The sequence below is a fragment of the Saccopteryx leptura genome, chromosome 3, assembly GCF_036850995.1.
Source record: "Saccopteryx leptura isolate mSacLep1 chromosome 3, mSacLep1_pri_phased_curated, whole genome shotgun sequence".
In the NCBI taxonomy this organism is placed as follows: Eukaryota; Metazoa; Chordata; class Mammalia; order Chiroptera; family Emballonuridae; genus Saccopteryx; species Saccopteryx leptura.
Window position 1 is genome coordinate 347,802,743 of NC_089505.1, and position 26,163 is coordinate 347,828,905.

Sequence of the window (26,163 nt, forward strand, 5' to 3'; positions counted from 1 at the left end):
ACCTGAAACCTGTATAACTGTTAACCAATGGCATCCAAAAAAGAAACTGATATCTGTACTTTGTAGTATCATTAGGTATTGTAATTTTTGGTGGCATGGAAAAACACTGAAGATAGATATTGATGTAGATGCAGATACATCTCAATCAGATATATATATATATATATATATATATATATAAAAATATATAAATATATATACACACATACACACACACACACACACATATATATATACATCAGTAAATACACACATACACACACACATATATCAATAAAAATAAGGTAACTCCTAAGAGGGAGTATGCAAATTTAAAATATCTTTATCAAAGTGAAGTTTAGAATTAGTTATTCTGTTCTCTCTTTTTACTGATGTGTCTTAGCTCAGTGAACAGCTAAACAAAACTCAATTCACAAGCCTTCATTTGTTTTTTTGCTTGAATGACTTTCTTAAGTATGCAGTGACAAGGTCATTTCATTTCCTTCTTATCAATAAACAAGCATATAATATACAAACTGTTTTTGTTCAACATTGTTACTTATTAGCTTGTGTTATGTCCCAATAACATCAATTTTACATTGGTTCTCTCCTGATAAACCTGCCAAATTATAGATGATTCTTTTCATACATTCTCTTGAGCATACGTGTTAGCACTTCAAATTTATATATAGATTTTAATAATCCTTCTAAACAAGATCACCATACAGACCTTAAAGTTTCAATGTAATACAAAAAACCCTTCAAATCACTGACTCTGGCCACTGTAAAATTTATGCTCACTGTCACATCTTTAAATAAGCAGTTTGAGGGAAATGCCCTTTCCTATTTCTCCCAGGGAAAGAAAAGGACAAATAATTGGACATTTATTTTTCTAACTTGCAAGAAGGAAAATTATACACATAATACCAATGTTTGATCTACATGTAAAATGCCTACCAACCATAAAGTTCTTCCACGCTTCACTTCTATGGCAAAATCCATACCTTGATCAAAGTTTCAGCCTCACAATATTTTTAGTTTATGTATTATAACTAATAAAATTTTAGGGTTATGACTGAAATAGCAAATTAGTTTGTCTCATTTCTAGGAAAAAAGCGAAGATCACTGATTCTATTAACTAACCTTTAGATTCCAGAATAAATGCCCACATCACCTTCGTCAGATACCCACCTGATGCTGATAAACATTTTCCCATGGAAGACCCAGCTTCACATACGTATTTCTCTTTTAATTGGGTCATTGTGTATTAATGCCAGCCCGCATGGAATCAAAGTGTATTGTGACAACTAAGTTACGTAATTTAGAATAAGTAGTTCCCTTGAGTGTAATTCCTTTTTCACTATGTACAGGATGTTTGATTTTTATCTCCATAGTACTTTTAAGCTTGTTATGCCTGTCTTTCAGAAACTATCTATATATTCTCTGTTAGAATTGCTCAGTCATAATACTTGTTGTGTAAAAAAAAATGTAACATTTTTGAATAAAGAAAAAAAGTCTAAAAAATTGACATTATTTCCACTAATTACATATTTTATGGCAATACAACAATACAATCATTTTCAAATAATGTTATTAAACTATCAAAGTGATTTTTAAATTATGATTCATTTACTAAGTACAAGTGCCTGAAGAAAACTAATTCATTTTGCATCTTATATGTTGCCTAGCAAAGTGTTTGAACATAAATAGTTCTTAAATGTATATTTCTGAAATAATCAATGAAATTATGTTTTTACACTTTAACATGTCATTTGCACTAATATTAAGCTTGCAATAATTATTTTTTGCATATTCTAACATGTTTTATGCTCTTTGAATTTTAAAACCATTGAACAAATAAGCACTTTTTTAAAAAAAAATTTTAAAAATAAAACATGATAACCAAAGATTTTTCTTCACTTGTCATGGGATGTTGTACATGAATAATAAAACAATAATAAAAATACAATTATTGTTATTATCAACATCTGTAATTATAATTAAAAAAAACCCAAAATACAACTATTTTTAACCATATGAAACAAGGGAAAGATTTAAAAATATTAACTAATATTGTACACATATACCAAAACATTTATAGAAACACAAAACATTTAGGAATAAATTAAATTTCAAGCTATAGTAAAAATGATTAATAAGTTATACCACCTCTGCCACCATCAGAGATAGTTTCACCTCTTTAATAGTAAGCAGAAGAGTCCAGACATGTTTTCCACATTGTTAATCACAGGAAATACTGGCTCATAATTTGGAAAATTATGACATTTATAGAAAAGATACCCTACAGTGTTGGACACAAATAGTATGGGTTAACTGTAAAATGTCTGTTTTCTATGTTTCTATATAAGCATGTGCAGTTTTTAATAAGCAGAACAATGACAATTCCTCCTTCCTCCCATGGTCAGGATTCTTCCCCCCATTTACAATAAACTAATGCAAATAAGTTTTTATTGCTTTATTTTACAAGTTAAACATTGCAAACAGTTATTTTTGTATTTAATTTAATTTATAATTCTAGTTGCAAAACTTTCTCAGTCACATATGTTTTAAGAAAAATCAGCATAATCTTAAGTGTAGTCATGGCAATAGATACACAACTGGTTTTAAATCCTTACTTCACCATTTATTAACCGTAAGATACCATAGTGATTTTTCCTACTAACTACATATGTTTTTAGTTCCTTCATCTCTAAAGTGATAGTAATTACTGTAGTTAAGCAATAATGTTATAGATCAATTTATATAGATTCACTTAATCTATATGAAGAATTTAGACAATGCCTGGGAGAGACTAGGTACCATATAAATGTTAGCTACATGACATTTACAAAAAAATGTGAACTTTTGAAATGTTTTTCCCCCCCGGTGTGAAATTTACAAACCAGGCTAAAGAAAACTGGTGTTACTAGCTTTATTTTTCACTGTGTGTTTTATTCAATTATGTATTCACATACTCATTTGTAGATACTAGTTTGTGAAAGTATAAGTTATTTCCATCCTCTATTTATCAACCTTTCTTTTTAACTACCTCCTCTCCTGCTTTTCAGAAATTCAATGGGTGTGCTCTTGAAGGACAATCACAGTATTACTAGTCTTAGAATGTTGCAAAGACAATAGGTATGAAACTTTATTTCCAGTATAATATATATTTAAACAAGAGTATAAAAGGGATTTCTGTAAGATATATAGGTGAAGATCATAGAAAGAGAAAGTTATTTCACCTGTTTCTCCTGAGGATATTAGGAAAGGCTTTCTGAAAATACAAAGAAAACAAGCAATATTGTTACAGCATTGCTTTGTAGGACTTGTGCATCAGTCCTCTCCTCTGATTGAGGATTAATTATTATTAAGGACCCATGAAAGTAAATTTTGGGGTTTCTTTCCTTTATATATTTGTATGCTCAAATATTTCGTACCCTTTTAGATTTGATGATTTGTTTCCTTCTCATGTTCTAACATTCTGCCTTGATAAAATGTTCTGTTGTCATGTGAGTTAATATGTAGTTCCTGGAAACATCATTGGTACCCATTCATGGAAATTATGCTAAATCCTGTTCAGGTCTGTTTGTGAATCACCTTTAATATTATAAGCCCCTCTGTTGAAATATTTTGATATTTAAAATGTCCCAGGCCTATGGCCTTCTAATATTGCAGATTTTCTAATATTTTTTCATTTATCTCTTCATATACACCAAATTTCACACTCAATATTTAAGACTCATTATAGTTACAATTTACCCATTAACTCATACCTATTTCACTAACTACCATGATTGCTAGCTACTCATATACCTCACATTGAAATAGTTAATATTTTACCTTAAAACCACAAATGTGTTTTTGTCCTATATATATATTTTTTAATTTTATTTATTCATTTTGGAGAGAAAGAGACAGAGAGAAAAGGGAGGGAGGAGCAGAAAGCATCAACTCCCATATGTGCCTTGACCAGGGAAGCCTAGGGCTTTGAACCGGCAACCTCAGTGTTCCAGGTCGATGCTTTTACCCACTGCGTCACCACAGGTCAGGTCTGTCCTATATTTTTACCAGTAAGATAATATTAACTTCATTGTCTTCATGGGAAGACAATATATAAAATGGCCTGAATCATATTAATTAATATTATCAGTGACCTGTATAACAGAATTAAGAGGACAGCTAGTAGTTGTATAGTTAGATATTAAGCATTTCCTTTAATAAAATTTGTTCTGTCTTCAAAATTATTAAGCTATCAAATCGTTACCTTGTTTAATGAATTATTTAATTTTTTTCTGATAATTAAATTCTTTTTATACTATTTTCTTGTTTGCTTGGAATTAGGTAGTATTTTTTTAATATATTAACCTATGGGCATGTGGAAAACACTGGCAAAACATGTCTCATTTTGAACAAATTATTTGATTGGTTTCAATAGTTATGTTTGCATTTGTCAATGTTCAGTCGGGAGACAGAAATCACACAATCATTATTTTAAGAGAACATTTATTATAAAGTGTAACTAGCTTTTGAAGAATTAAAAAGGCTTTATCAGTTATATTCAATATATAACTAACTACTCCTTTATTTAGTGGCTTGAGACAGTCATGGTTTATTTTTTCTTGTGAATCTGTTTCTCAAATCATCCATGTAGTCCTTCTATTCCAAGTGGCCCAACGGGGATAACACATGTAAGTTCATATAACTGGGAGCTCAGCTGGGGCTGGAAAATCCTGATGGCTTATCCACATGTCTGGCAATGCAGTTAGGGTAGCTGAAATGTCCAGATCTAGCTAGGCTTCTCTCAAAGCAGCATGGTTGGACTTCTTATGTAGTGGTACAAAACTCCAAGACAGCAATTATAAAGTTGCCAGTCCTCATTTTTGACCATATCATGGTCGGAACAACTTGCAATGCCAGCTCAGATTCAAGACAAAGGTAAATAAACTCCACTTATAGGGAGGAATTGCAAGAATGTACAAGGATGGGAAAATAGTTGAAAATTGTCATTGACGACAAAGCATAAAAATGAATACTTGGTGCATGAAAGTGGCAACTGCAAGAGGCAGTTAACCTCTTAGGGCTGGTGGAACAAAAAAAAAAGAGATTGGAATAATTAAAAACATAAAAGGTTGGAGAAGCCAAATGAGGCTGGAAGTCACTGATAAGAAGGCACTACTAAGATGATGCTTGCTTCTTTCTCAAAGCTCAGCAGAGAAACCCCTGGGATGGCACCAGACATTTTAAGTATTAGTGTGTTAACCCTGTATTTAATTCCATTTAGTCTTTCATGAATGCTGACAACTCTGAATGTGCACAATGAGGATGGTTTTAAAAAGTATTGAATTAAAAAGAAATAGAATTATTCTCTTACTGAAACAAATAGTCCACTGTGTGTCACTGTAGTGAATCAAGTAGAAAACAAATAAGAATAGAGAAATCACCAGGAGGAAAACAGAAAGAATCAGATCTATTCTCCCTCCATAACTCTTTGCTCCTTCTAGCATCCCCTACTGGTGAGCTTAACAAAGAGCCAGCTTGCTGAACTAAAAAGTCGTTAGTAGGCTCTCTGCCTTTAAATTAGCCAAGACCTGTGTGGTTTCGGGTTTAAATCATAACACAATATCCACTTCTGTATGTGAAAAATAAAGAATAGAAATGTACATCCCTGTACCCTAGTGGATAAGTGAAGGGGAAATACGTCATAAATTAATTTGCACTATGAAATTTTAAGGTAATAAAAGATATGCTCCCCAATGTTGACTTTCATTATGTCTTTGATATTTTGTGACCTTTAACTAAACATATTATTAAAAAGTTATAATATTTTTCCTGTTTTAAAAATTAAGTTCTATGAGTCTTACAAATTAGTTCCTCAAGACTATCAAAATGAAGTTCATTGATTGTTATTTTAATAAATTTATGGTGTCAAAGAATGGTTACTTATAGAAATAACATGTATTTGGGTATTTATGATCTAATGCATGTTTTTTTTTTAATCTGCCCTGTTACTTTCATTTCTACTATGTATACAAAGTGAGCCAATATACAGAGTTCAATTCTGCTCTAAAATGATAAGAATAGTTTACTTATACATACTTTATTTAAAAGCATAATTTGATATGCTGAAAGCAAACACATGTATAGAATGTGCAATGAGTAATTCTTAGTTATGGATAGAAGACCCAGCTGGAGCCGCACATTCATTTCGTGGCAGCTCCCATGGCCAATCTCCTGTTGTCTTTTTTACTCTGTAGCTTCTTCTGAATGTTAATCAAAAGAAGAGTTTTGAAAAAGAGGTAAACAGATTTTAAGAAATGGCTTTTAGGTAATAATCTGTAGGTGGATATTAGGATTTCAGTGTTTTTAATAAATAAGTTTATAATTTAAACCTACTTTGAAATTAGGATAAGAAAGTATTTTGGATATGAATGACATTCAAAGGCAAAACTTTTAGTTGAGAAATGGGAAAAGAAAAGTAAAAGTTCCAACTGCAAACCTAAACCTCTCATCATATAGTATGCTTCATGCAGACTCAATTACTTGTAGAACAGGTAAGCTTTTTCTAATGGCATTCTGACTAAATGGACTGCTGGCTGGCATGGCTGTAATTACATGGTGTCAGTATTCTATGAACTAGGCAGAAATTTTCATTTTATACATCATTCACAAAGGGCAGCAGGAATTCCACAGTCATCAATTCACTTTTCAGTTGTTTTAAATTTGAGTTGTTTTGAAGTTAAAAAGAATAAAAAATCTTACTGTCAGTCATTATGACCTGCATCCATATAATTTTAAACCAGATAAGTGCCACCCACTTGTGACAAGGCACAGCAAGTTTTCTTACAAGAACCATAGATAGAGAAGAGAAAATACTATTGCCTCTGATTTTCATGAGGAGACTTTTTTTGTTGTTTTATTGTTCTACATGAAGTACTGCACAATAAATGATGCTTTCACAAATGTTATTGCTGATGTGCTGAATACATAAAAGTAGGATGAGGGGAAAACTTGCTTTTCCATCAGCATGCTTTTACATTGACACATTTACAAAGGAAATCATAGCATATACTCAGAACAGAATTATTCTGGTACTTTGCAGCAATCTTTGGGAATGGTATACTTATTTATTTAGCAAATCTTTCTAAAAGCTTCCTTTGATTTTGTGCAGTAATGGAGAAATTATAAAGTAGGCTAGGTTCTATCCTGTATTCAGAAGTATCCATTGCCCCCTAGTGCCATGTGGCATTTTATTTGCAATATTATTTTCTGGTCCTGATTCTTCACTCTCCCCATCAGAAAATCCTTAAAACTGAGGTATAGGAACATTCCTAGAAGTTCTCTTTTGTATTACTCATAAAATTTAGTATGTTTTTGTGTAACATGAATAATGCATGGCTATTCACTTATGTTTGGATTATTCAAGGGGCAGAGAAATTTCTTTTTTTCATTCAGGGAAAGAGTGAACAAATTTATGCTAAGTGTTTAAAACATTCTAAATCTTAGTATGTAAACTCTTTAAGATTTTAAAAAATTTCTTAGTATTATTCTTAAGATTATCATTATTTGTGATATGAAAAAGGAATAGAAAGTATAAGGCATGGAAAGGTGGAATAGAATAAAGTTAAAGAGAACATCCTCTGAGCCAGAATGCTTGGTTGGAATCCTGGCTTTGTCACGTATAATCATTTTGCTCTACGGGATTTAATTTTCCTGTCTTTCAGTTTCTCACCTGAATGGGAGAGACAATAATATTTTTCACCCCATAGAAGTTTATAAGGTTTAAAGGATTAGTGTATTTAAAGTACACTGATAAACTTCGAGTAATTTTGAGGAGCTGGTACATATTAAGTACTACATATTAATCAACTAAGGACATGGGTTGGTCAGATTTGTTTGGTGCTGAATTCCTATTACCTAAAGGAGTGCCTGGTGTATCCTTGTGCCAGATTTTATTATTTGGATTCTAATTAATCGCTTGCAGTTCTGAAACTATATTTTCTAGATTCCTTTACTTAATGGCTATTAGGAAGGGACAACCATGAAGTGGCACCGATGTATGGTGAGTGAGGGAGAAGGGGAGGAGCCAGATATTCTTTCTCTGGTTCTCTTTCAAGTGGAATTTTCTGCAGTGGGTACCTCTCCTTTGTGCTACCATTGTAGTTCCTTGCTCAGCTCCTTCCTACGAGCACTCATTTAGTTACAGATGGCACTGGCTTCCTAATTCTAGTGACACTACTTCAACCTCCTTATCTGTCCCATCCTGGGTTTACCTGATCTCACTGCTGTTTTTTTATGTCCCTTCAACATTTTCTGTTTGCCCAGCTTCTTTTATTATCTATACAAGTCCCTGTATAAAATTATTTTAAATAAAATATCGAGAATGCTTTCTGTTTCCTTGTAGGGAACTTACTGATACATTGCTCAATTAGTTAGTGTTGTTCAAATGAATTAATAAAGAAAACAACACTTACATATTACCATATGATGTAGTCTAATTTCCTGATGTACCAATGAAGTACAAGTTGTCAGTGTGCCCTATGTGATAATCTTCAAAGGAGAGGTATCTTAGAAAAGGAGTCTATCTTCATAATACTATACTTTTGAGAGTAATGACATGGAGAGGACTCAATCTCTATTTCTATAGACTAAAATGAGAAAAGGGGATAAAATGATTGATTCCTCCAGACCAGAGCTACTATGGTTCAAATCTTATGTTTATATGATACTCTGAGACTTATGTGGATCTACTAGCTGTTGCAAAAAAAGGAGAAGTAGGAAAAAGAGGAGGAGCAACTACAATAAAGAGAACTGTGAATCATTTTTTATGACAAGTGGCCACTGTCATACCCATCATCAGCCTATCATCTGTTCAGCTGGAGGACGATTACTCTGTGAGACCAACACAGGGCATCAAGGATGTAATGAAATCTCTTCCTGCTTTATCTTTGCTCAGAGTCCCAGCACTAATAGATTTTCTACTTCCTAGACTCTGCCTTACTGGATAAGCTCCTTCGTGAGGGTTCGAGAGTATGGAAATGAGCTACACTTCCTTAACAGACTTTTCTTTTTCTTTTGTCTTATTCAGGAGCCATCTTGTAAAGATACAAGTCCATATTAATAGAGAATACTAAGTTAAAAGTAAAGTAATAACATATAAAAGTGGAATTTCAGATATAAGACCATTGTTATGAGAAAAATAGTTTAGGGATAAGGAGCTTTCCTGGCATTTATAAAAATCACATCAATTGATAAATTTTCTATACATTTTACATGGAAGGCTCATTATGTTTGTTGCCTGATTTTTAATTTTTAATCTTTATAATATCTTGAATGCATGAAAATTATTCTTACTATCATAGTTGCATCTTTCATATAACAAATTATTTTTATGTCAACAGACCTGGAATAATTACATTATTTTTCTTCTCTGAACACAATACTAACTAACTACAGTTGAATTGAAACTACTATTGAATTAATGCTCAGTTTTTGATTGATCCTGGCTATCACCATTTCTTGAGCTGCGTGACTTAAGGATAACAAGATTCAGTGCACTTCATGTAACTGAAAAATAGGATCGAGTTTACTGTAGGCCAGACTCCTAATTCTCACAAAGACTTAAGGATCGTCCCTAGGCTGAGTCTATTTCAGGATATCAGCATGCACAAACAAATTACTTAATGTGATTTTTCCCAGAGCTTATTAAAATTATCTTGCATGTGGCAATATTAGTACAAAAGTGAAAGTCTATTTGGTATAAATAAAGGGTACTGAAACAGAAATCAGAAGAACCAAGTATCATCTCCTTACTGCCACATACTTTGTTGTGGGAATTAATGCATATGCCAATTGAGAGGATTAGGCTGGATCATTTCTGAAATTCCCTTCAACAAGCAGTTATCTAAATGAGCTTTTCTACCATTTAGGCGGAACTAACATGTCTTTTGGTTATAAATTAGATCTTGGTAACAGAATAATCTGTTTTTTTTTTTACTAACAGAAGTGAAAAGGAAAATGGACTCTATTGATTTCTGAACTTTTATAAATAAGTATAGGAAATATTTAGATTTTGAAAGATTGATAAGCAAGTGCACATCTCTGTCCAAATGGAGTTAACTGTTCATCATAAGATTATGCTTGTTATTTATATTTAAATTATGAATAACAATAATGGTTTATTCTAAAAGATTTTCCTTCCATTTCCTATTCATTAGAATAATATAGCCATTTTTGGAAATAATGATATAAGCTTGGATTTTATCAAATACTTGCATTGGCTTATAAACATAATTAGTGAAAAATAAGTTAGCCCATGACTTATTTTAATAAAGTTTCTATAAAAACACAGTATACATATTTTGGTAATTATTATTATATATTTAATAATTCATATATTTAGTCATTTAGTGTGTTATTATATATTTAGTAATTATTGTTTGCATTAAATGGTGTTGAAAAGCTTAGGTTATAGCACAATTTAAATTCAATAGTTTGTGAACTTTTAGGAGGAGATATTCTTCATTACTCTACTCAAATATCAGTAACATATTTGTCCTATATTGCTGTTTCCTCGTTCACCCTCCACCTCAGTTTATGTACTCTGCTCGAGAAAAGGTGAGTCATTGCCTTTATAAACAATAGGAAGAATAAACTGGACATTTTTTATTCAGTATACCTTTGACTCTATTGGAAGATAGCTTTTTCCTGTCCTTCAGAGGACAGACTGTCTTCCACCATTTGGGGATACCACACACCACAGGATTGCTTGTGTGTGTTGTGTGGATAAACCCTTCCCAATCTGGGGTTCAGTTTGCAGGACCATGTTTATCTTCTATGAAACAACACTGTCAATTAAACTACTCTAGCTACAAGAGTAATATTTGAATCACGACCTTCTATTCTATTATGTAATTTCTCAATTCTGTTGGAGAATAGAGGTACTATTTTGAGGGTTGTTACAAAGTCATCAACAAGTGGACTTTGGTCAGAGATGGCATGAAATAAATCAAGGAATAGAAATTCAGAATGAAATAACATAAGAGTATTGTGATGAGGCAGAATACAGAGACCTTGGTTAATATTTGGACAAGGCATTTTAAACCTGGTAGTTTGTAGAGGCATCTTTGTGGGATAGGAGGTCTTGGTAATTAAATTACGTACTTTAATTTGCTCTGACTTGAAAAAGCCACATGATATTTTGAATTTAGCTTAAAGTGAGAAGTACTACTTCTTTGTAGGTTGCATGGATTTAAGGTTTAGATTTAAAATATTAACTTTAATTAAGATTCTCCTACATAATATTTACTAAAGGTGTGTAAACACCAGCTAAAAGCCTTTCATAGGGGGCAGTTTTCTTGGACCTAATAGATTTAAACATTTTTATCCCAGATTTAGAAAACACATAAAGCTAAGCATAGCCTAACTAGGATATTATTCCTAGTTAAATTAAACTGTACACGTTATTGATTCTGACAAAGTCACTGATTGATATGCAGATATAGTTTAAAAAATATTCATAGACCCTTCCTCAAATATCATTGACTCTTTGCTATCATCTTGGACATCACTAAAAAAATTGATTCTGAAAACATTGTTCTAAGTAGACTTTATTTCTCTAGGAGTGAGAATGAGCTTGTTTTTAACTTTAGTGGTTGTACATTCTGTTATATGTTTTCCCTATTAAATAACAATGTGAGATACTTCAAGATTTGGCTTTAGGCTCCCAATAATTCCAGTGAAAGGAATCTCATATTCATATTCAAATAGCTGACAGAACTCAAATATCTCCTGTGATTAAAGAACCACTTGGCTAAAACAAAACAAAATAAGAGATTGACACAGATTTTAATTCCTTTGGATTTTTTTCAACTAAGGTAGAATATTTTTATTTCAAATGTGAATTCCTTTGAAATAGTGAGAGGATTTAATCTTTGAACTTTAATATCTCCTTGGAAAGTTTATACTGCTACTGGGTTTATATTCAAATTTATGTCACAGTTTTGGCATTTTATTATTGAATGCTTTTATGTATTATATTATTAGATGACTTAATGAAGTCATTTAAACTCATTGGATAATTCTTGATAGGCTATGCTGTAATCTGGCTAAACCTAACTGGGGAAGAGAAATGGAATAGTGAGTAGATTTTTAACCTTGGAGCAGGTGCGTTTGGCAAGAAATTTTGTTAGTGTTTTATTTAGACCTATTTCAGAGCCCCATACAGCAAAATATTAACAATTCTTTAATGGTCTCAAAAAGGATGCATTGGTTTGGGAGGGACAGAATCAAATTGATAATCAACTATGATAGGACAAATAACGTCATCTTTGGTAGATCATGGTAATAATCTGGATGATTAAATCCAGTGGGTTAAGGAGAAAGAGCAGTAGAGTAATTATGCAGACATGATTCAGTATCTCTTCCTGATAGTTCTCTCAGGTATCTAACTCTTCTCCAACCCCTGTGTTGGTCAAATAAGTTGTAAATATGATATATATGTTTGCTTGCTTAGAGTTTACATTGGGTATGGGGTACAGGCTGTAAGCAGGCAGGATCCTTATAGTCTAAGGCTTAGTTTTAAAACTAAGCTTTTCCCCACACCCTTGACTGTTTGTTGCATGATAGGGGGTGGTGCAATCTCATGAGGAATGCCATTATGCCTCAGATAAGTGACTTTGAATCAGAGGCTTCCATGTTTGTATATTGGATTAAAGGTTTTAATTTCTACACTATAAAATGGGGCAGACCAAGAGCTTGCTCTCTTTCAGTTCCTGAGATTAGCACTAGAGGAGAGAGCAGAGAAAGGCCACATGGAGGAGAGGAGAAGCAGCCAAGATAGCGGAATGCTGAAGGAGAAGCCAGTTTGTGTAGAGAGAAGGAGATGGGGAACAGAGGTGAATAAGGCTGGTGAGGTAGAAACCTTTGATTTTAGAAAACTCTGATAAGTCAGTGGCTTTTGGAGCCGTGAATGGAAAGGGAAGTGTTTTCCCACTGTGTGTATTTCTTGCCCGCCAGGTGCAAGCTAGGATTAAAGGTAATGGCCCACCAGTTCTTGGCTTTGTTGTTTCATTACGGTCTGTCCAAAACAAATGCAAACCTGCATGGGCCAGGTGGCTGTGATGGTGGCTGTGGCTACTGTCTTTACATTTGGCATAGTCTGTAGCAGGATTTGATACAGATGAGTATGCAGCCACCACTACCTTTGAGCAGTGGAGTAGAGGACTGGCTGCTGTTATGGTTCCCCATGGCTGTCCTTTTGGGGACTGTAAGCTGGCTGACTTTTACAGCCATGCGTGAAGAAACCAAGAGCTCTGTGGAAGAGGCTGCCCAGGATCTGCAAACTGAGCAGTGGAAGGAGCTGGAGCAAATGTGGGAGAAAGAGATGCTGACCTTGGAGCTGGAGCAAGCACGGGAGGAGGCCAAACAAGTTTGTGAGATTCGCTTGGAAATGGAGCAACCACTGGAGAAGGAATTAAAGATTTGTGAGTTGCAGCTTGCCCTGGACGTTGTGGAGAGCCAGCAGCGGCAGAAGGCTGGGGCTGAGGCCAGAGCTAGGGCTGAAAGGCCTTCAGAACAGAAGGAAGCAACGGCCCGGGGCTCAAGCCCAGCAGCTGGAGCTGGCATTTTCAGTTCTTCTTTGGAGGATGAGGAGAATTGGTCTGGAGTTGCGATCCGTAGTCTCCAGAAGGTGAAGCCCAGTAGCAAGGAATACCTACTATGCCCCTGGTAGGTCTGCAATTATGGGATATAGGGGTGGATGCCATCATGCTCTCTGGAGCAGAGATGGAAATGCTGACTGCCATTACCATATGCTCCTCTTTGGGACAGTGTAACACCTGCCAGGATGGCAGGGATGAGGGGGGTGGCTGAGGCCCCTTGTGCATGGACTGATTCCTGGACTATTACCGGAGTGGGTACTGGCTGCTTTGTTGGATGGACTTATGGATTTTGGACAATGTGAAATACTCTGATGGGGGTGGGGGACGGCTTTGCTGGGAGGCCCTCCCCAGGCCAGGTAAGCTTTTCCCATGGCTAGAAAGAAGGCCGAGGACATTTTGTGCTTTTGGCAAAGTGCTCAGGGACTGATGAAATGTACCTTTGTAATTGCTGAAATTGTATGATTTGTCATGTTGTAATTTGTGTAATGTGCCTAATTTTCTTGTGCAGGAATACCTGTGCATTAGATTGTGAACCAAGCAAAAGGGGTGGAATGTTGGTCAAATAAGTTTGTAAATATGATATATATGTTTTCTCGCTTATAGTTTGTACTGGGTATGGGAGATAGGCTGTAAGCAGGCAGGATCCTTATACCCTAAGGCTTAGTTTTAAAACTAAGCTTTTCCCCACACCCTTGACTATTGCATGACATGGGGTGGTGCATGCTTATGAGGAATTCCATTATGCCTCAGATAAGTGACTTTGAATCAGAGACTTCCATGTTTGTATATTGGATTAAAGGTTTTAATTTCTACACTATAAAATGGGACAGACCAAGAGCTTGCTCTCTTTAAGTTCCTGAGATTAACATTAGAGGGGAGGCAGAGAAAGGCCACGTGGAGGAGAGGAGAAGCAGCCAACATGGTGAATGCTGAAGGAGAAGCCAATTTTTGCAGAGTTTGTGCAGAGAGAAGGAGATGGGGAACAGAGGTGAATAAGGCTGATGAGGTACAAACCTTTGATTTTAGAAAACTCGGATAAGTCAGTGGCTTTGGGAGCTCTGAATGGAAAGGGAAGTGTTTTCCCACTGTGTGTATTTCTTGCCTTCCAGGTGCAAGCTAGGATTAAAGGTAATGGCCCACCAGTTCTTGGCTCCGTTGTTTCATTACCGTCTGTCTGAATCTAATGCAAACCTGCATGGGCCAGGCCGCTGTGATGATGGCTGTGGCTACTGGCTTTATACCCTGTAACTAATTTCACCAAGGAAAACTTGAAAATGATTAAAAATCATTGCTTAATTACCAATAATTTATTCTTTTATCCCTTAGGAAAGAGCCCACAAGGTTTGGCTTTGATCCTGAAGGAGGTAAATGCTATCCTTATTTAGTTATACTATGACAGTGAGGGTTAGCTACGTGATTCATAGATTAAGCTAGCAAGTCTATTTGGTTGCCAAGCATAATTATAGCCTCCACATTAAAATTAATCATAAATGAGTTTATCTTTTTCTATGCTTTTTCATATTTTTCCTGGTATAAAGATGAGGATATATAGTAGTCATTTTGAGATATGAAATACATATTTTGACATAATATTTTTAAATTTACTAAATATGGCAAGAATACAAAGTATTATATTATTCCTTCATCCTGTAACAATATAAATATAATTGCCTAGAATTTGTTATTTTGAGGCAAATGAATACAAATATCAATAAATACAAGTATGTATACATACTTGTATGTATGTGTATATATGCATACATATACACTGGACCTGCATATATTGAAACTCTTGAAAAGAAAAGATGTTTAAAAAGGAGTATCTGCTCTCCATAGGGTCACTAGTCATGTTTCAAAAAAAATTAGCCCTTATTTTGGGTCATTATGTTGGGTCATTTTCTAAATCAATTGTTATATCACTTAAGTAAAGATAATATGAAAGAGTAAGTGAAATAAAATAAATTAAGTTCAAGAATATAAAGTGAGATAGTTTGTAATAGTAATTAAGAAAAAGTGACCTCTAAACTGACTGCTTGGGTTCAAATCTATTTTCTGCTATTTATAAACTGTGTGTTTTTGGGCAATTTAGTGATCTTTGTCTCTGTTTCCATGTCTGTAAAGCAATAATGATAATATAAGTATTTACCACATGGGACTATTTCAGACTTAAATCAGTGAATTGTGCAAAGTTTTCAGAGGCTCTTGCCATGTGGTGAATGTTATGGAAGTGTTGATTGTTATGACTTGCAGAGTAAATGGTATGATGCGACTGTTCTTAGATAATATAATGTAGTAGAGATGATGGCCTTCACAAGTTCCAGAATTGCTTTTAAAATCAGCATAAAAATTTAGAGGAATTCTCAGCAAACTTTTCCTACATAAGGATAAACACAAATCTACTTGCATAAGATAAAATGACATACTTTTTAGCCTTGGATTTGGGAAATTAATGAAAATTTTAAATGTAGCAATTCATTTATTAAATGATTTTGAAGAGTGGTTCACAAAGAAGGGTTCCTGGACCAGCCAAATCAACATCATCCTTAAATTTTTAAAAATATAACATTCAGACCCCACCCAGCCTTACTGAATCGGAAATTTAGGGAATGCGGCAGAAATCTGTTTTGACATCTTGAGTCATTCTGACATCGTCTAATGAATACTCTAGAGTTTTATATTTTCCTGAGAAATATGACACACTTACCCATGTAGAATATAGTTGAGGCATCTAATTATGCAATTTATTAATTAATATTAATGTTTCTAAAATATGCGTTAAAATGTGACATGGAGTTTAGACTAAAGACTGATAATGTTGACCTTTACCTTCATATGTCAAACATTATATGATAAATTAACAAAAAAAATCCTGTGAGTAGGTAATAATTCTGAGGAATAAATAGACTCTTGCTGGTTAAAATCATATAGGTAAAAATTTGATTCCACATTCTATCATTCCGGACTACACAATCATTATGCAATGATGCTTTAGTAAGAATCGACTGGGTAACAATGAAAAGACAAAGATTAAGCCAGGTTTATTTCTTTCTGAACATATCACTTTCTTTTTTGGAAACAATGCTTTTGCTATATAGAATGACATTTTCCATCACATTTTCAAAATTATGTCTACTGATGGATGTTTACTTAGTTATTTTATAAATCGATTATTATATTAAACAAAAAAACATAATTAACAAATACATGAGTGCTTTCTATTGCACCCATTGATACAGACTTGACTAAGATAATGAATATTCCAAGGAAAAGTTTTAATGAGATCAACCTGAAAATAATTTTAAACCATTTTATTAAAATATGATTGGCATAAAAGGAACTCTTCTTATATAATATATAAAACTTGATGTGTTTGGTAAATATATATTCATGAAACCATTACTGCAATATATGCCATAAATACATTCGTCACCTCTAAAAATTTCCTGCTACTCTTTATTATTTTAAAAATAAAAAATAGATATTACTTTTAATTGGATGAAATTCAAAGACAAAACAATGAGGTAGATATTTTTGTTGTTTCTGCAAGTGGTTATCCTATCCTTGTGTACTCGATTTGATTTAAAATAATTTGTATGTATGGGATTATTTTGAGTTATTTGCATTATTTTAAAGTGTATTTTAGTCTATATTTTAAAAGACTATACTTATGTCTTACAAAACAACAAAATTAAAAAATGAAGGGTAACTCTTCTCATGACCTTGCTATATTTTCTGTCTTTCCATCTTATTGCTATATCATTTCTCATTTTTTACTCTGTCATTTCATTTCACACAATTTTACTGTGGTTTATATTCAGAAATTTTTTAATCTCCATCTTATTACTTTAAAGTTAATTTGTGATATGCATTTTAATAATGAATTAAATTATTTCCAATATGTAACATAGGAGAGTGATGTCAAATCTTTTCAAATTAGAAAATAGTAGCATATATATACATGTAAAATTTTATTAAGAGTAAATAAATATTACACAACAGTAGTTTTCCCTTTGTGCATACAAGCTAGTAGCCATTTTTTAGTTAGAAGACTTTATATTGCTTTAATTTTAAAATCTCATTTGAATATGCTGTTTAAAACATGATGAAGATTCACTCCTGAAATATGAGCATGAAAACCTCGATACACTCGTCCTCCAGAAAAAGAAAAAAACCAGTGAAAATATATTTTTTCTTTTTTTCTTCTTCTTTTTATTGATTTTAATTAATTGTGTTTACATAGATTCTAGTGTTGCACAGAAATCATCCTCCCTCTCTCATATTCCCCACAACATCTCTCCTGCCCCTCTCTCCATAGTGTCCTCCCCCCTTCCCTTCAGCTTTATCCCATCCTATCATCCCCTTTCCCTCTGATCTCTTTTCCTCTGGTCCCTTTGATCTCTCCTCTGTCTCAATTCCCTTCCTCAGTTCACATTGTTCATTGGATTCCTCAAATGAGTGAGGTCATATGATATTTTTCTTTTTCTGCCTGGCTTATTTCACTTAACATAATAGTTTCCAGGTATTGTTGGGCAGATAATATATATTATGCTCACTTTGTTAAAGGTGGTGCTGCCCACGTGGAAGCCCGTCACTGAGGTGACAATATTAGTTGCCCTTCTTGTTTGGGATGGGCGTGATCATATTAATGTGTGTTTGGGGAGGGCTTTTGCGCCAAAGGATTTTATTTTATTTTATTTTATTAATTAATTAATTTTTTTACAGAGACAGAGAGAGAGTCAGAGAGAGGGATAGACAGGGACGGAGAGATGAGAAGCATCAATCATTAGTTTTTCATTGCACATTGCAACACCTTAATTTTTCATTGATTGCCTTCTTATATGTTCCTTGACTGGGGGACTTCAGCAGACCGAGTAACCCCTTGCTCGAGCCAGTGACCTTGGGCTCAAGCTGGTGAGTTTTTGCTCAAACCAGATGAGCCCTCGCTCAAGCTGGAGACCTCGGGGTCTCGAACCTGGATCTTTCACATCCCAGTCTGACGCTCTACTCACTGTGCCACCGCCCAGTCAGTGCCAAAAGATTTTAAAAGAAAGAAGATCACGTTCCAGAAGAAGAGTGATTATGTTCTAGGAGAAGCCCATGCTATAGGACAGTAGAGAAAGGCCACGTGGAGGAGGCCAGGAGAAGCAGCCAAGATGGCAGAGTGCTGAAGGAGAAGCCAGATTGTACAGTTTGTGAGAGAGAAGGAAATGGGGAACAGAGGTGAATGAGACTGGTGAGGTTAGAAACCTTTGATTCTAGGAAACTCGGATAAGTCAGTGGCTTTTGGAGCCCTGAATGGAAAGGGACGTTTTTTCCCACTGTTTCTATTTCTTGCCCACCGAGTGCAAGCTAGTATTAAAGCTAATAGCCCATCAGTTCTTGGCTCCATTGTTTCATTACCATCTGTCCGAATCTAAAGAGAACCTGCATGAGCCAGGCGGCTGTGATGATGGCCGTGGCTACTGGCTTTACATTTGGTGTAGTCTGTGGCAGGATTTGGAATTCAGTATGGAGCCACGACCACCTTTGAGCAGTGGAGTAGAGGACTGGCTGCTGTTATGGTTCCCCATGGCTGTCCTTTTGGGGGCCGTAGGCTGGCTGAATTTTACAGCCATGCGTGAGGAAACCAAGAGCTCTGTGGAAGAGGCTGCCCGGGACCTGCAACTGAGCAGTGGAAGGAGCTGGAGCAAACTTGGGAGAAACAGATGCTGACCCAGGAGCTGGAGCAAGCACTGGAAGAGGCCGATCAGGTTCATGAGATTTGCTTGGAAATGGAGCAGTCACTGGAGAAGGAATCACAGTTTTGTGAGTTGCAGCTTGCCCTGGACTTTGTGGAGAGCCAGCGGTGGCAGGAAGACAGGACTGGAGCTGCAAGGCCCGCGGAGCAGAAGGCAGCAGCAGCCCAGAGCACAAGCCTGGCAATGGAAGCTGGTGTTTTCAGTTCCTCTTTGGAGGATGAACAGAGTCAGGCTGGAGTTGCGATGTGCAGTCTCCAGAATGTGAGAGCCCGGCAGTAAGGAGTACCTACTACGCCCTTGGTAGGTCTGTGATTTTGGGAAATAGGGGTGGATGCCATCATGCTCTCTGGAGCAGAGATGGAAATGCTGACTGCCATTGCCACATGCTCCTCTTTGGGACAGTGTAGTACCTGCCAGAATGGCAAGTATGAGGGGGTGGCTAAGGTCCCATGTGTGTGGACTGATTCCTGGAATATGACCAGAGTGGGCACTGGCTCATTTGTTGGATGGACTTACGGATTTTAGACAATGTGAAATACCCTGATGGAGGTGGGAGGTAGCTTTGCTGGAGGCCCTTCCCCTGCCCTGGGAAGTTTTTCCCATGGCTAGAAAGAAGGCCGAGGACATTTTGCACTTTGGGCAAAGTACTCAAAGACTAATAAAATGTACCTTTGTAATTATTTAAATTTTATGATTTGTCATGTTTTAATTTGTATAATGTGCCTAATTTCCTTGCACAGGGATGTCGGTGGTATAGATTGTGGGTAGTAAAGTGAGCATAGGGGTGGATTGTTGGGTAGATAAAATATATTATGCTCACTTTGTTAAAGATGGCACTGCCCATATGGAATCCTGTCACCCAGGTGATAATATTAGTTGCCCTTCTTTCTTGGGATGGGCATGATTATGTTAATATGTGTTCAGGGAGGGTTTTCATGTGACAAGGTTTTTAAAGGAATAAAGATCACGTTGTTTCGGGAGAAGAGTGATTATATTCTAGGAGAAGACCATGCTGTAGGAGAGCAGAGAAAGGCCATGTTAGGAGAGGAGAAGTAGCCAAGATGGCGGAGTGCTGAAGGAGAAGCCAGTTTGTGTAGTTTGTGCAGAGAGAAGAAAATGGGGAACAGAGGTGAATGAGACTGGTGAGGTTAGAAACCTTTGATTCTAGGATACTCAGATAAGTCAGTGGCTTTTGGAGCCCTGAATGGAAAGGGAAGTGTTTTCCCACTGTGTGTATTTCTTGCCCGTTGGGTGCAAGCTAGGATTAAAGCTACTGGCCCATCAGTTCTTGGCTCTGCTGTTTCATTACCATCTGTCTGAATCTAATGAGAAACTGCATGGGCCAGGCAGCTGTGATAGTGACCATGGCTACCGGTTTTACACAGGTCCATCCATGTTGTTGTAAAAGGTAAGATTTCCTTCTTTTCTATGGTCCCATAGTATTTCATTTTATATATGTACCACCACTTTTTAATCCACTCATCCACTGACGGACACTTGGGCTGTTTCCAGATCTTTGCTATTGTGAACAATGCTGCTATAAACATGGGGGTGCATTTCTCCTAATGAAACAGTGCTATGGTGTTCTTGGGGTATATTCCTAAAAGTGGAATAGCTGGGTCAAAAGGCAGTTTGATTTTTAATTTTTTGAGGAATCTCCATACTGTTTTCCATAGTGGCTGCACCAGTCTGTATTCCCACCAGCAGTGCAAGAGGGTTCCCTTTTCTCTACATCCTCACCAGCACTTATTCTTATTTTGTTGATGAGCGCCATTCTGACTGGTGTGAGGTAATATCTCATTGTGGTTTTAATTTGCATTTCTCTAATCATTAGTGATGTTGAGCATTTTTTTATCTGCCTGTTGGCCATCTGTATGTCTTCTTTGGAGAAGTGTCTATTTATTTCTTTAGCCCATTTCTTGATTGGATTGTTTATCTTCCTGGTGTTGAGTTTTACAAGTTCTTTATAAATTTTGGTTATTAACTCCTTATCAGACATATTTTCGACTATGTTCTCCCATTGTATAGTTTGTCTTTTTATTCTGTTCTTATTGTCTTTAGCTGTGCAAAAGCTTTTTAGTTTGATATAGTCCCATTTGTTTATCCTGTCTTTTATTTCACTTCCCCGTGGAGATAAATCAGCAAATATATTGCTGCAAGAGATATCAGAGAGCTTACTGCCTATGTTTTGTTCTAAGATGCTTATGGTTTCATGGCTTACATTTAAGTTTTTTATCCATTTTGAGTTTATTTTTGTGAATGGTGTAAGTTGGTGGTCTAGTTTCATTTTTTTGCAGGTAGCTGTCCAATTTTCCCAACACCACTTGTTGAAGAAGCTGTATTTACTCCATTATATGCTCTTACCTCCTCTGTCAAATATCAGTTGTCCATATTTTTAAAACAGACACACACACATGCATTAAAAGTATCTGGACTTTGTCCTAAGGTCATACAACTAAAAGCACTTATTTGAGAGAAACTATTATATCTACATAAACCCTTGATTTGTGGAATTTGATCCATAATATGTTGCCTCTGCCCTTCTCTCCCAACAGTTGATAATGGAAAATTTACTCCCCTTCCTAAAGTCATGGCTCAATTAGAATGAGTTGGACCCAGGCACTGAGGATGGCTCCATGACTTCTGCCTCACGTACTAACAAGAGGTTGGTTGCTGAGCAATGGAGCCATGCACCAGATGGGCAGATCATTGCTCCATAGTGGGCTTGCCAGGTGGATCCATGTTGAGACGAATGGTGGAGTTTGTCTCTCTGCTGTCCCTCCTCTCACTGAATAAAGAAAAAAAGAAAAAATATTTAATAGAGTGTTATTGTTCAATAAGAATGCATAGGTTTCACCTGACCTGCGGTGGCAGAGTGGGTAAAGAGTCGACCTGGAAGCTGAGGTTGCTGTTTCAAAACTCCTCCCCCCTTCTCTTTCTCTGCCTCTCTCTCTCTCTCTCTCTTTCTCTGCCTCTCTCTCTGTCCCCTCTCTCTAAAATGAATAAAGAAAATCTAAAAACAAATAAATAATTAAATAAATAACATTTTTAAAAAAAGAATGCATAGGTTTCAGGTAAACATCTCTATAGCATTTAAACTGTTTATTGTGTAGTGTGCCCATCAAGAAAATACACTTGAAAAATAATTACAAATTTTATGGGTTCCACACCTCCTGATGTCAAAATTTCTACAAAGTTATAAAAATCAAACTGTGATACTGGCATAGGCTAGGCATCTACATGAATTGAATGGAACTGAGAGTCTACAGTCTCTTTTACAGTCAAATGATTTTTAACAAGATTGCCAAGATAATTCTATGAGGGAAAGAACTGGTCATTAAATAGATAGTACTAAGACAATTCACTATCTACATACAAAAGAATAAGGTTGGATCCCTTCCTCACATAATATGTAACATTAACTCAAAGTAATTCAAAGACCTAAATATAAAAGTTAAAAATATAAGCAAAAACAAGCACATCAAGTTATGCTCAGTGTCATTAGCTATCAATGAAATGTCAGGCAAATTCACAGTGAGATACCACTCTGCAGCCAGTAGAATAAATATAATAAAAAGATGAATTACAAAATGTTTGAAATGATGATATGTATAAGTTTAAACCCTTATACAGTGCCATGATGAATATAAATGATGTATTGCTTTGCCTGACCAGGTGGTGGTGCAGTGGATAGAGCATTGGACTGGGATGCGGAGGACCCATGTTCAAGACCCCGAGGTTGCCAGCTTGAGCGCAGGCTCATCTGGTTTGAGCAAAGCTCACCAGCTTGGACCCAAGGTCGCTGGCTTGAGCAAGGGGTTACTCGGTCTGCTGTAGCCCTGTGTTCAAGGCACATATGAGAAAGCAATCAATGAACTAAGGTGTCGCAACGAAAAATCGATGATTGATGCTTCTCATCTCTCTCCATTCCTGTCTGTCTGTCCCTATCTATCACTTTCTGACTTTCTCCCTGTCTCTGTAAAAAAAAAAAAAAAAGTATTGCTTTAAAAATGTTTGGCATTTTCTCAAAATTTTAAACATTGAATTACTATATAATTCACCGACTTCACTCATTGGTGTGTACCCTAGAGAATAAAAGCATACTTCCACACAAAAGCATGTACATGGATGTTCGCAGCAGCATTGACAGCAGAAAAAAAGTGATTTCAACCCAATGTCCATTATCCTGTGAATTAAAAATAAAATGTGGTATATACATATATGCAGTGATATTTGGTTGTTTAATGGTCGTTTAATGTGCTGATGCATTCTACTACCTGGAGAAACCTTGGAAACATTAAGCTAACTGAAAGAAACTAGTCACAAAAGACCACGTATTTTATGATTATATTTATATGAATGACCAAAACAGGCAAATTTATAGAGATAGAAAATAGATTGTCATTTGTCTGGGACCTGATGGGTTAGAAGGAAAAAATGCATTCCTGCTAATATACATTGAGTCTTTTTGTGCGACAGTGAAAGGTTCTAAAATTGGCAGCAATGATGGTTACACATACATGTGAATATACTAAAAAAAACATTGATTGAGGTATAAATTTTGAATGGTTGAATATATGTAAATTATATCTCATTAAGTTGTCCTATTAAAACTACAACTTCTATATTTACAGCGTAATGGCCTTATTTAAAATGTTGAGGGTTATTTAAGGTCAAGAAAACAATTTAAAAAGCACTATGCTCTAGATAAAAGAAAGATTGATATTGTTGAAAATAAATCACTTATAATGCTATTTTGGGGGATAATACCACACTAAAATTAGTCATTTTTGTACTGATACAGTACAGAGTGAGTACTATCATTTGTCTAACTATAAATTAAATCGTCAATCATAATTTTGAAGACTGTTCTCATTGTTTCTATCTTCTAGCATTACTATCAAGATGCCCAATGCCATTTTATCCCTTATCCTTTCTAGGTGATGGTTATTTTTGTCTATTTTTAGTTAGTTTTTCTCTGGACTATTTATATAGGGTATGAAAAAATTAGTTGTGAGTACATGAGACAAAGTAGTTTCTTGTATTATTAATTATTGTATTATTTTTCATACAAACAACTATAAACCTACCTTTACTCCATCCTGTATACTTCTCTTTATCTTTGGTACTCTGATAATTTGTTGCCATGAATTATTATGAATCTTTATTAATCTTGTTGGGTGGGCACTTCTGCTATGAAAACTATCCTTTTTTTAATATTGGGTATTTTTAGTGAGTTATTCATTTGACAATTCTTATTTCTACCCCTGTTTTGTTTTTCTGTGTTGTATTTCATGAGCAGACATTGCTCCTATGAATTAATCTTTAATCTTATTTTCCCTCCCATGTTGTATCTCTTTGCTTTTAGTAATATTTTCTTGGGGAACTCACCAACTTTATCTTCCACTCTTCCTAATCACTTTCCATCTCTATTCTATACATTAGACGTAATATATATATATATATATATAATATTATTATTGTTATAGTATGTTCTTATTTTAGTGTTTCTTAGCATTTTTATAAGATAGCAATTATAGATTCTGTATTTATTTTGGACACTGTAATAGATCTCTATTCTTATATATTTAAATGTTTTTTTCTTTAATATAGAGACTTTGTTTTTAATTTCTGACTCATTTCCCTCTATAATTTTTTGTTTTTTCTTATTGAAGCTGGAAACGGGGAGAGACAGTCAGACAGACTCCCGCATGCGCCCGACCAGGATCCACCCGGCACGCCCACCAGGGGCGACGCTCTGCCCACCAGGGGGCGATGCTCTGCCCCTCCGGGGTGTCGCTCTGATGTGACCAGAGCCACTCTAGCGCCTGGGGCAGAGGCCAAGGAGCCATCCCCAGCGCCCGGGCCATCTTTGCTCTAATGGAGCCTTGGCTGTGGGAGGGGAAGAGAGAGACAGAGAGGAAGGAGGGGGGTGGGGGTGGAGAAGCAAATGGGCGCTTCTCCTATGTGCCCTGGCCGGAAATCGAACCCGGGTCCCCCTCACGCCAGGCCGACGCTCTACCGCTGAGCCAACCGGCCAGGGCCTTTTCTCTATAATTTAAAACAATATTAAAATATGTATTCACTTGTCATTTCACAGTTTTGCTAATAAAATATGAAGGCACTTTTCCTTGTAGATTTTTGGAATTTTATTATTAATAGTTTATTATTATTATTATTATTATTTATTTATTATTATTATTTTTGTTAGTTCTCTGAAAAAAATGTGCCGAACTTCAAAAGTAATTAGGTAAAAGAAAATAAATTTAGATGTTCATTTTATTTAAATGAATATAAGAATGCTATACTTTCCCAGCTTTTCAGCTAGTTTTTTGTTTGACCTTTAAAAGTGAGTGTTTGTAAACAATGATTATACAGTTTATCATTTTATCTAATTTTACTCTTTAAATGTACAATAGAAAGTGTGTTTACTGAGATAAGAATTAATATAAAAGTAGTGCAGTGCTAACTGGGCTATGCTTCACTGAATCTCTAGCATTCACAAATTAGGTTCTAAAAGAAGAAAAATATCTATAGTTAAAAAGAAAGCTTATTAAAGCTATGACTTGTAATTTTACCTTTAAATTCAAAAAGACATGAACTTATTTAATATTCCAAAAACCAGTAAGAACTGTTTATTTTTAATTCATCATTTCCCACAGATATTAGATAATAAATTTTTTTTTGGCCCTGGCCAGTTGTTCAATGGATAGAGCATCTGCCCTGTGTATGGATGTCTGGGGTTTGAATCCCGGTCAGGGCATACATGAGCACTGGCCAGCTGCTCC